The following is a 13,341-nucleotide window of genomic DNA, read 5'->3' on the forward strand; positions in this document are numbered from 1 at the left end:
GTTCCTTTTTCCTGCCTGGGGTGTCACTGTCTGATTTGGTGCTTCTAGTGCAGTCAGGACTATATAGAGATACAGGGCACAATGTGAGAGGCGCCACAGCAGACAGTGACACCCGAGGCAGGGAAAAGGAACTGCACGGTGTTTGAAAGGTGCAGGGTTATGGAATGAACACACACACTAATATAGTGCTTTCCCCACATAAACGAGTCTATACAAGAAATTAATTTTAAGATTAGTTTTAATACTTTCAACCACCATAAAAAAAGGTCCCACAAGGCAACAGCTAAGGCAGTGTATGTCTGTGAAGGGGACAAACTCAATGTTTACGAGTCCCCACATCAGCCATATACCACGTGTGTGTGTGTGTGTTTGTGTGTGTGTATGTGTGTGTGTGTGTCACGAGCACATGTGACACCAGGAAGAATGGAGGCGGTCACAGGCTTCACTGATCAAAATTGACAAAATGGAAAATCTTGGATGAGAAAGAAAGGCGCTGCTGTCAGTACACATGATCGGACAGTCCTACATTCGCCGAGCCTCGTCAGAACCACTGCACATCTCCATGCCAACAAATTACTACATATCATCTACCCCAGGATACCCATCACAGAGCTACCCAACCCTTCTGCACCTTTTTGTCACCCACCCTGGTAACAGTGGTGTAAACAAGCGCTGAGAAAACCGTGGGGCAGATTTATTAAGCCTGGTGAAGTGATAAAGTTGCCAGTGATAATGCAGCAGCCAATCGGCTCCTAACTGTCATTAAAAAACAGCAACTTGACAGTTAGTATCCGATAGGCTGATCTATGTAATGTAAACTCAAGCCATGCATCGCTCGCCATGCTTAAACCCAGGTGACTTTACTGTTCCCAAGGGTAGTCCAGGTGGATGGCAAAGTAAGGAAAAAATAGCATTTTTTTGTTGTTGTTGAAAAAAACCATGTCGGCAATTACTTTGTCGAAATTTTGATTGTGTGCACTGAATGCATGCCAACCAATAGGGGTCGACTGAATGCATGTCAATCCAAAGTCTGGACCCCCCCCCCGCGCAGAATCCCTTCTACCTATACCTTGTAACATCAGCCGCACACACAGCCCGGTTGCCGGGGGCAGGGCCAGGCAGCGGCTGATGGACAGTTCAGCGCTGCTGCCCGGCACAGGGGTTGCAGTGGTGGGTTTCTTTTAGGGAGCATTCCCCAGAAAAAATTCATCCAGTGGGGAGTGCTCCCTTATAAAAAATAAAAAAAACACCACTGAAGGGGTTAAAGAAGGAATTTGCTTTTGCACCCAACCAGAATAACACCCACTGGCCTATATATCGGCCTTACAATTAAATGGACGATATATCGCTAGTCCATCGGCCAATATGTACCAGCGCTGTGACTGAACGAGGTTGTTCACAGACATCACGTCGGCTGTGCAAAACAGACAATGGATCTATAGATCCATCAGTGCTAAGTGCTGTGTGTACGTGTGTTCCGCTGACTGTCCGTACACCAGCACCAGGAGCTGGTGGTGACTGACAGGTGGGTGTGTGTGTGTGTGTGTGGGTGGGTGGTGCGGGAGCTAGTGAACTAAGGACTCGACAATTTGTTAAAAAAATATAATCTCCGAACAGGTAATAAGAAATGCTGTAGCAAAGTGCATGTTTATAGTTAATAGGCGTAGAAGCTGTCATGCTGACAGGGCTCAAGTGATCAAATGCCAGAAACACAATCTACTGGAAGTGCTCCATCTAGTGACCAATCAGCATCTCCACTTTTACTGAACAGAATAAGCCCCTGACAGTCAGTATAGCAATCATACACAGAGATAGGACGAGGACCTAGATTGGTGTAGAAGTCCTCACATAAAATAGTACAGAGGACTGTTCTCATGAGCGCTTTTAATCTATATACATTTGATCATATCGGTACTAATTTGCCAGGAATATACGGTAGCTTTCAGCGGGAAGAATTGTTAGTGACAGTCATGGGGGAGAACGGAAAAGCTTTCCCGAACTGGAAGATTCCTTTGTAGAGTTACTCAAATCATTCTAAGATGAATAGTTCTCATTATCTATGGTGTAAAGGCGGCCATCCTCTAGTGCCATGTGACCACTTTATATCCGATTCCGACGCATTGCTGCGATGGATCACACGGAAAGTGACAAATCACGTGTTATTTTCCTGCATTTCTGACGTGAGGCACGTTCCAGTGGGTTGGGATCAGTCTACAGCATGTTTGGCGACAAACATTATGTCAACACCGTTAGGTCGACATGTTTCTAGGTTGACATGGGACAAGGTCAACATGGGTTTAGGTCAACAGGTCGACACAAGCATTAGGTCGACAATCAAAAGGTTGACATGGGGTTTTTCAGGGTTTTTTTACCCGAATGTCGACACAGTCGACATGGATACCATTTCCAGTGCACTGCTTCGCTCGCCATGCTTCGGGCACAGTGCCTTGCTGCGTTCGGCACACTATTTTATTCTCCCACCGCACCCTAGGCACATGTCGGCTCAAAAAACTGTGAAAAACCCCATGTCGACCTTTTGACTGTTGACCTAATGATTGTGTCAACCTAATGACCTGTCGACCTAGAACCATGTCAACCTAACGGTGTCAACCCAATGCTTGTCGACCAACATGCAGTACACCAAATTACTGTATCCCGTTCCAGTATGCCCCGCATCACAGTAGCAGATCCTACGGGATCAGCCTGAAGCCCTTGCTAGGATCATGTAAGATACATGCATGCAAAAGGACCACATGCCATTTATTACATGCGATCCTGCAGCCCGGCAGCTGCCGGGTGAGATGGTGGTGTACTGCATGCAAGGTACCGCATGTGATACATCGCCCTAGTGGATGGGGGCCTTAAGACTCACTGAGTTTTACTTTTTTGCTACATTGAGGAAAAACAAATTTTTTATTGATTTCAAAGCAACAAATCTTGTTCCAAACTGCGGTCAAAGTTGTATGTGAGATGCAAAGCACTGAACAGACTGCCCAAGCCATGGAGACAACTGCACAGTTCTGGACGGACATCTGAAAGTCACACATCCACATAGTCTGTGTATTAATACTGGTCCCCATTCAATAATCAATGCCCAGATAATTATGCCTCGGGTGCTCGGACCAGCCTATAATACATTGCCTGTTAATTTATATATACTGTTTTCTAAGACTGGAGGGATTTTTTTTTTGTTTTTTATTGTGTCTATTTTCTGTTTGCATCAATTCTGTTTTAAAAGTGTATTCTTTGTCAGCCATAGACAATCAATGCAAAACAATCAATATAAATACTAACCGAGAAGTACCCTCTGTGACCATGAATTGCATGTTGGGAAGAGTTGTAGACAGTTTGTAGTCTAACCACTTTCAGACAGAACGGTCCCTAAATCTGGCTTATACTCGGCAAATGCAGGTCCCAGACTGCCCCCCCCCCCCCCACCCCTTCCATACAGAAAATCAAATTACAGGGTTAAACATTTCCACCCAGTAATTTTCTGATTAACACGGGTATTTCTTCTGTGTGAAATGTACAACCTGGGTTAAAATTCCCAAGTCTCCAACATGGCTATTTTCCCCGGGTTGAAGACCAAGGAATTGTGACTTGGGTTGACCATTTCACACAAGAAAAAGGACCCGTGTTAAACCGCAAATTACCTGGTAGAAATGTTTAACCCGGTAATTTGCTTTTCTGTGTGTAATGGGTATTAAAAAGTTTTTATACTTTCAGATGTTAATTTGTGGAAATAATACGTACCACTTGGGAACTGCTGGAAATGATGTTGGTTCCCCTTATGACCTGGCACATTCAGTCACACATTGCTCGCTGGCTATGCCAACTAAAAGTTGGATGGTAAAGCAGGTGCTCACTGATAGGACCTCAAGAGTAATGCGAGCTCCGCACAGCTCAAACATCACACTGCAGGACCAGCAACTGCTCAGGTGGGAGGCCAAACTGACTAACAGGTGCTTTGGTCGCTAAGATGGAGGAGGATCTCTCAGTGGGGTTGGAAGATACTGACTGTTTTATTTTTACACTGCAATATAGATCTCACTTTGAAGTAAAACCCCACCCAAATCTAACTCTCTCTGCACATGTTACATCTGCCCCACCTGCAGTGCACATGGTTTTGTCCATTTGAGAAGGAATTTGCCTGTGCGAGTGAACAAGTATAAGGTCCTCTGGTGCTACATTTATACCACACAGCTCCAAATGTAGACGTCAAGAACGTGAATATTGATCTCATGAGAGAACAGAGAAGGAATTACAGACCATTAATCCCACCCCTGGCAGGGTGACTGTAGCTTTGTCAGAGTTACCATAAGCATCTTCGGGACTCCCTTCCATATTTTATTTTACTTATAGGGGTAGGATGGGATGTAGTCAGCATCTCGACAGTCAGAATCCTGACACACTCCGCTGGTAATGATTAGGGTTAAGGTCCCCCATACATGCTGCGATAAGCAGTGTGCAATGCAACGTGTTATCGGGTGGATCGCGTCACATGCGTGCGTTTTGCATGCGATGCGATCCGCGGGCATTACAAAAAGTATGTGCAGCACATACTTTTTGTACTGTGCGATACGATGCCCACGGGAGCCCGTGTATGGGGACCTTTGGATTGGGGCAGGGGTTAGGATAATGGCCCCCATACACGGTGCGATCCGATGCGATGTGATGCGATGCGTGCTCCCGCGGTCATCGCAGCGCACAGTACAAAAAGTATGTGCTGCACATACTTATTGTACTGCCCACGGATCGCATCGCAGCCAAAATGCACGGGTGCGATGCAATTTAGTACAAAACGCACGGGTGCTATGGCACCATGTATGGGCACCTTAAGACCTCCACTTGTCATCTTGGAGCCGACGGTGGACATTAGTCAACCGTCAATTGTACAGAACCATTTGTTAGAGACAAACTTACAGTTGTGCCAATAATTACATGACCCAGTGAATGCTCTTATCATGTAGCGTTAGGAACTACCAGTATATCTCTGCAATCCATGCAACAAAGTTCTCCGAATATCTACTATGTCGTTTTCAAATCCTATTGCGGATACTTTTTTTTGTGTGCGGAGGTAAAACCTTTTCTTCTGGTTTAGAATAACCATCTATTTTACCTAGATGTTCATCAATAAGCACCTACAGCGAAACCCGTATTCCTCACCTTATGTTCCCCTCTGGGGAAATTAAGATTTTGACACAGTCTCTTGAGAATTCAAGATATAAAAACTCAGGTGTCCAAAGGGCATCTCATTAAATAAAAGATCTATTTCCCCCCGATTAGCAGCTTTCACTGAGATTAAGGAAAAAAATATATATATATATGACCTTTGTTTGCGCTATTGTAAGCAGCTACTCTATAAGACCTCCCTGTTAGTGGAGGACAGTATCGATAGATAAAAAACAAGAAGTGTATATAGAGAGCGCTGAATAAGAACCTCTACCTTAGTGTGTTATACAACAGTGGGTACAAATTTTTACAACTTGTAAAATGATTTTATTAAAACATATTGTAGTCAATGTCAGACAGTATTGATGGTACATTTATGGTACATGAATTACAGATGAGTCGGGACCCAACGCGTTTCGTCGCTGTACGACTTCCTCAGGGGTAATTGACTCTATGACAAATAAAAAAAAAATATATATATATATATATATATATATATATATATATAAAGCCCTTTAAATGTTTGTCTTCATTTCTAGTAATTAGTGGTATGGATAATGATATATACATACCGATTTTATTGAACTTTGGAAGATATATGTAGAGTTTTTAGAAAAACTTTTGTTTGACGCTATGATGACGTCTAGAAAATTTAAAAACATAAATAATTATAAATGGTCGATGAGGAGTGAGCATGTAATGGGGAAATGTGAATAAGTGGAGAAGATATATATATATATATATATATATATATATATATATATATATATATATATATATCTATATCTATATCTATCTATCTATCTATCTATATATATGTATTTGAAGTCTCGTCATTATGTCCGATCTTTAGAGATTCGCCAATATTGTGTCCACATCCCCGATGGTCTAACTACTTATTTGTTGAGTTTTCAGGTGGAGGTTGGGCAAGGCTCTAGATGCTTGGAAAGCCCTCCTGATAGTTTGGGAACCAAACATTCTATTACTTCGGTGTTAGGGTCCATGCACAATGGGTGTGTTGTGTTTGTGCAGCGTGTATGGCCAGCATTGAAAATCACTCATAGTAGGATCAAACAGGATGACGGGCGGTGCCAACGATGATGTGGGAGCGCTCATCAACCTGCCATACACACTAGGTGACGGAGCTGAAAGAAGCTCAAATGGCAAATGACTAGTGTGATCCGGTCTTTAGATACCCAAATCCTCAGCCACTTTCAATGAATGGAAGTTGGCAGTATCCCATGTATATCATGACTATTTAAAAGCCCGTCAAACTGAGGCTTCTGCAATGCACTTTCGCTTTGAGCCGTGACAGTTTTAAGCCCAAAAACTCTCCACCCCACCCCCAGGCCCTATCTGCTCCGACCTCCAAACGCCTTCTTCACAGCTCCCTCTCTCCACAACCAGCAAGTTTGGAACAGATCAGTGTCCCTGCAATATGGCTTTCACTTTCTGGAGTAAAGGAGTAATTTGGTTGTCAACTGGCCTCTAGTGGTCACTGATGGTACTTCACCTTTTAGAGGCGAGGAGTAGTTGTGTGTGTGTGTGTGTGTGTGTGTGTATTTATATTGAAAAAGGGGTAGTATTTTTTGTGAAGAAATGGGGAGCTTATGTGGAAGTTTACCAGATCAAAATACAACTCAAGTTCAAATTACCACCAGGTGTGGTATACGGCTCAGACAGTAGGTATTATGGTGGACATTATACCGGTATTGGAATACTAACTGACAGTACGCCGAAAGGGGGGCAAGCACAGAGACCCTCTTGTGGGCTCACTGAGCTTGCCACAGGTTCTATTCTCCCTCTATGGGGATTGTGGACCCCCACAAGGGAGAACAGCCCCTGTCAGTACACGGATATCAAAATCCTGACTGTAACTGACAGTCGGAATCCCGACTGTCGGGACATCATTCAGCACCCTTACCGCCACGGATTGTCCCAAATATTTACACTCTTCAATTCAGACAGCTCAATAGCACCACAAAAATGAGACATTACTGTCCCACTAGAAACCATACACAGGGATATTACTACTATTATTATTATAATTTTATTTATAAGGCGCCACTAGTGTTTTGCAGCGCCGTACAAAGGAACAGTACAGGGAGACAAACTTAACATTACAGTACATAAATAACAGAAAGGGAGTACAGGTAAAGAGCGCCACAGTTCAATACACATTACAGCTTAAATGTAAGTAGTGAGGACTCGATGAATGTACTACTAGGGGCTGGTGGCCAATGATGGAGATGAGTATGTGGACAAAGACGGTCACTGAGTGTTTGAGTATAGGAGAGCTGTGAGTGACATGTGAAGAGAAGAGGGTTTTGATGACAGGAGGGAAGAGGGCCCTGCTCGGAGGAGCTTACAATCTAGTAGGAAGGGGAGACAGACAGATTACAAGAGGTGCAAGCAAGTGGGTGGTGGTTAGATAGCAGGATGTAAACAGGCAAGGGGTCGGAGAACCAGCTGGTTTATGCAGTGGAAGGGTAGGCTTTGATGAATAGGTGAGTTTTCAGTGCCCGTTTGAAGCTTTGCAAGGTCGGGGACAGTCTAATGGAGCGAGGGAGTGCGTTCCACTGAAGGGGTGCAGCACAGGCAAAGTCCTGTACTCTAGCGTGGGAAGCAGTGATCAGGTTGGAGGAGAGAGCACAGTCAGCAGCCGACCGTAAAGGGCGGGAGGGTGTATGAATGGAGATGAGGTTAGAGATATAAGGAGCAATGGAATTAGAGATGGCCCTGTATGTGAGTGTGAGGTGTTTGAAGAATATTACTATATCCATCCCACATAATGGATGTTCCATTCTAACCGTGCAATACCGGGTCCCCCTCCGCATTTTGCAAACACTTGTTAGTACCAGCGAGCGCCACCTCGCTCCAAAATTCTGTAGATGAGCAGCAGGTTCTAAAACAAGCATCTCCTAAGGCAGTGGTCGCCAACCCGTCGCTCGCGAGCTACTGGTAGCTCGCTGTAGCGATCCGGGTGGCTTGACCACTCTGCGCCCGCCTGCCCGTCCCTCCATCGCCCACCGCCGCCTTCACCTGAGACAGTCAGACGCTATCACCTCTAGCGCCTGACAGGGTGCACAGCGCTTGGCGCTCCCGGCACTTCCGGGTAGCGCTGCAGCGCTATGCTTACTATCAGATGCTAGAGGTGAAATATTACCTCTAGCGTCTGTCCCCCGCCCGTCCAGTCATCTCTGCTCCCCGGGCACTACGCTTCCCCACAGCTACTCTGCTCCCCCCACAGGCTACGGTGCCCGGACACTCCGCTACCCCGCAGCAAGAGGCGAGAGGCTTAACACACACTATCAGCTTTACTTATTGGGTATGTAGTGAGTAGTAGCTTGGACAAGACACATAAATCAGGGTTGCCGACTTTCTGAAAATCCTCTCCGGGAGAAGCCCGGAGAGGAATCTTTCATTACGATTTTTGGGGGCGGGGCTTAACCGTGACGTCATTAAGCCCCGCCCCCATTACGGGAAATCTCCTATATATTTGGCTACATCTGTCACTCAAAGTGGGTGTCTGTGTCTATAACGCTCTGTTCCTGGGCTTTCCACTTAATGTGTGATTGCCTTCATCTGTGCTGAACACCTTTCTGAGAAATTAACCTGTTTAAAACAGGTGATGGCAATCATACATTAAGGGGAAGTCTAGAAACAGAGCATTGTGTCCCTCCTGGAGAGGGTCATGTTGGGAGGTATGTGACAGAGAACCAGCCCAGTGAGCCCACAGACAGTGCCAGACACCCACTGCCTTCCCATGTTGCCCAGCACTGCTACTCCACAGCCACCAGGTGAGCGCCCCCCTCCCGCGATTTGCGGCAAAACCCCCCCCCCCCCCCCCGTGCGCCCCCCCCTCCCGCGATTCGCGGCAAAAACACCCGCTCCCCCGCGACCCCCCTACCGCGATTCGCAGCAAAAACACCCCCGCGACCCCCCCTCCCGCGAATCGCTGCAAAAAGAACCCCCCACGACCCCTCCCGCAATTCGCGGCATAACCACCACCCGCGACCCCCCCCTCCCGCGAATCGCGGCAAACCCTCCCCCGTGACACCCCCCCCTCCGATTCACGGAAAAAACACCCCCCCCCCGCGACCTCCCTCCCGCGATTCGCGGCAAAAAGAACCCCCCCGCGACCCCCCCTTGCACGATTGGCGGCACCCCCCCTGCGACCCCCCTCCCGCGATTCGCGGCACCGACCCCCCCCCCGCAATTCGCAGCAGCCCCAGGATTAAATGGCACATGCAAAACACTGACATGGCTATGGTCGACAATGAAAAAGGTTGACATGAGTTTTTGAAGATTTATTTTTAATTTTTTTAATTTTTTCATATTCATTGTCATGTGTCGACATGGACACCAATGAAGTGGCACACTTATGTCAACATTTACATGTGTTGACCTTTCTGTGTTGATTTTTTTCTTGTGGCGATTCGCGTCACACCCCCCGCAACCCCCCCTCCGGCGATTCGCGGCACCCCGGCACCCCCCCCCCCGCGACCCCCCCCCCCCTCCCGCAATTCGCGGCAACCCCCCACCGGAACCCCCATGAACCCCGCTCTCCCGCGATTCGCGGCACCCACCCCCCGCAACCCCCCCCTCCCGCAAATCGCGGCACCCCCCGCGATTCGCGGCAGCCCCAGGATTAAATGGCACATGCAAAACACTGGCACGGCTATGGTCGACAATGAAAAAGGTTGACATGAGTTTTTGAAGATTTATTTCATTTTTTGAATGTTTTCATATTCATTGTCATGTGTCAACATGGACACCAATGAAGTGGCACACTTATGTCAACATTTACATGTGTTGACCTTTCTGTGTTGATTTTTTCTTGTGGCGATTCGCGTCACACCCCCCGCAACCCCCCCTCCCGCGATTCGTGGCACCCCCTGTGACCCCCCACCTCCTGCAATTCGCGGCAACCCCCCACCGGAACCCCTGTGAACCCCGCCCTCCCGCGATTCGCGGCAGCCAACCCCGCGACCCCCCCCCCTCCCGCAATTCGCGGCAGCTCCAGAATTAAATTGCACATGGAAAACACTGACATGGCTATGGTCGACAATGAAAAAGGTTGACATGAGTTTTTGAAGTTTTTTTTTTCATTTTTTGAATGTTTTCATATTCATTCTCATGTGTCGACATGGACACCAATGAAGTGCCACACTTATGTCAACATTTACATGTGTTGACCTTTCTGTGTTGATTTTTTCTTGTGGCGATTTGCGTCACACCCCCCCCCACAACCCCCACTCCCGCGATTCACGGCACACACACACACACACCTCCCCCGCGATTCTCGGCACCCCACCCCGTGACCCCCCCTCCCGTGATTCATGGCACACCCCCGCGACCCCCCCTCCCATGATTCGCCGCAACCCCCGCCCCGTAACCCCCCCTCCCGCGATTCGCGGCACCCACCCCCGCGACCCCCCCTCCCGCAATTCGCGGCACCCCCCCACGATTCGCGGCAGCTCCAGAATTAAATTGCACATGGAAAACACTGACATGGCTATGGTCGACAATGAAAAAGGTTGACATGAGTTTTTGAAGTTTTTTTTTTCTATTTTTGAATGTCTTCATATTCATTCTCATGTGTCGACATGGACACCAATGAAGTGCCACACTTATGTCAACATTTACATGTGTTGACCTTTCTGTGTTGATTTTTTCTTGTGGCGATTCGCGTCACACCCCCCCCCGCAACCCCCACTCCCGCGATTCACGGCACACACACACCCCCCCCGCGATTCTCGGCACCCCACCCCGTGACCCCCCCCTCCCGTGATTCACGGCACGCCCCCCGCGACCCCCCCTACCATGATTCGCCACAACCCCCCTCCCGCGATTTGCGGCAACCCACCCCGCAACCCCCCTCCCGCGATTCTCTGCAATCCCTCCCCTCCCGCGATTCGCAGCATCCACCCCCCCACAACCCCCCCTCCTGCAATTCGCGGCACCCCCCGCGACCCCCCCTCCTGCAATTCGTGGCACCCCCCGCGACCCCCCCTCCTGCAATTCGCGGCACCCCCCGCGACCCCCCCTCCTGCAATTCGCGGCACCTTCCGCGACCCCCCCTCCCGCGATTCGCGGACACCTAAGTTGCAATACAGGGCATCTTTAATACAATTCTAACCATATTTCTCATATACAAACGTTCACAAATTAAGGGGGCGCAGCCCCTTACGACGGTGTGGAGAGCGCCCGTAGGGCACGATGAATCACCTAGTGTACTAAATAACTGATATCCATGGAGGGGGCGGGGCTAAAACGACACGATTGTGCCGTTTTAGCTCCGCCCCCTCCCCTGAGACCCGCGGGTTGCAGCATATAAATGCCGCGATCGGGGGGCTCTGTGGGGGTCCCCCTGATTCCGGGAGGGTTGCCCACCCTTCCGGGGGCCGGGAGGAAGGACCCGATTTTCGGGAGACTCCCGCAAATTCCGGGAGGGTCGGCAACCCTGACATAAATATAATAAGTTCACAGAGTGGCTATAACACTACAGTACCAGTGGCTCAGTGCAATATACCGATGCACTGATAAGCTGCAGGGAGGGAGGGGTAGGCAGGGTTAAAACAGCCGCTGCCCAGACCAGCAGACAGGCATCAATGACAGCTGCAGGGCATCCTCCCTCTGTCACTGTAAGTGTGTGCACTACATGTTTGGTGTCACATGTGTATGTCTGTGTTCTATATATGTGTGCATTTATGCATGTATATATGTATGTATTCTATGTGTGTGTATGCATGTGCTGTGTGTATATATATGTATGTGTGTTGTACCATACAAGTTAAATACGTTTTGAGGAGCATTTATTTTATGTTTTTAGAATTTAGATAATGAAAGGTGCAAGGTTGGTGAGGGGGACGGAAAGGTACAGGGGGACAGAGAGGTGCAGGAGGTACAGAGAGGTGAAGGAGTTATGGGTGAACAGAGACATGCAAGGGTTACTAGGGGATGGAGAGGTGATGGAGAAGTGCAGGGGGGAAAGAGAGGTGCAAGGGGGATGGGGGCTGAAGGGGTGCAGGGTGGACAGAGATGTGCAAGGGTGATGGGAGTACGGAGAGGTGATGGGGCGACATAGTAATCTGATCAATACTGTATTGTTTTGAAAAATGTCTCTATGGTCCTTAGAGAAGTTTTTCAACACAATGAAGTATTGATTTGATTACCCCAGACTCCAGAGATATATATCCCCCATGCCACCATAGCAGAAAAAATGGGGGACATGACCTCGCAGGAGTACCACGGTAGTAGGTCATGCCCCCTAATTTCAGGAAGATGTCCCTTCTCTAACTCCAGTGTTGGGAGGTATGTATGCGGCATATTGGACATTGCAGTGTGTGGCATATTGTGTCTGGGGCATTGCAGTATGTGGCATAATGTGTCGGGCATTACAGTGGGCGGCATAATGTGTAAAGGGCATTTTTCGTTTATTAGGCAGATTTTTTTTTTTTTTTTACTTTAGTAGCTCTTCAGGCGGATTATGTTGTCTCGAGTAGCTCACGCCCCAAAAAAGATTGGAGACCACTGTCCTAAGGCATCTGAATGCGTTACACAGGATACCGCCACATGCGGCTTTGAGCCCTGACATCACCGTTATCATGTCTGATACATTTTATTATAAAGTACATTTATGTATCTTCTGTACTCAATGTATGCTTAGTGAGAATCACATCTAACATGACATCAGACATGTTCTGATAAACCGTGACACCTTCAGGGACAATTCTAAAAAAGGACACGCAAAGGTGTTTCCCATAGCAACCAGATTCTAGCTAGGCTGGCTCTAGAACATGATACTGACACTTGTTCTCTTTACAAGGTTTGATAGAAGCTTGCGAGCCGGGCCCTCCTACCTCTATGTCGGTTTATTACCACCCAGTTTGTTTTATCTCTGTTGTAAAGTGCAACGGAATACGCTGCGCTATAGAAGAAACTGTAAATAAATAAATAAATAACTCTCCCCCTTGGCCTGTCCCTGGAAATGATGGCCCATTGGCAACTATGGAACAGGGTGGGAAAGCAGAGCGCTGTGCCCATTCCTCCGTATGCCGGATTTTCTGCAGGACTGTTGAGCTCAGCATTCTTATCTGAGTCGCCCTGAGGAACAGTACAAGGGTTTTATCAGGAGTTCCTTGCGCAGACCCTCAGGGGGACAGC

The 13,341-nt window shown here is 47.9% G+C and overlaps 1 protein-coding gene across 1 annotated transcript in view; it reads right to left on the reverse strand.

Annotated features, from left to right (window-relative positions):
* Positions 1–13,341, reverse strand: part of FANCM (FA complementation group M) — a 176,710-nt gene that overhangs the window by 73,722 nt on the left and 89,647 nt on the right. The gene's annotated exons all lie outside the window — the stretch shown is intronic.

Source organism: Crinia signifera, chromosome 12 (genome assembly GCF_055691185.1).
Source record: "Crinia signifera chromosome 12, ASM5569118v1, whole genome shotgun sequence".
Classification (NCBI taxonomy): domain Eukaryota; kingdom Metazoa; phylum Chordata; class Amphibia; order Anura; family Myobatrachidae; genus Crinia; species Crinia signifera.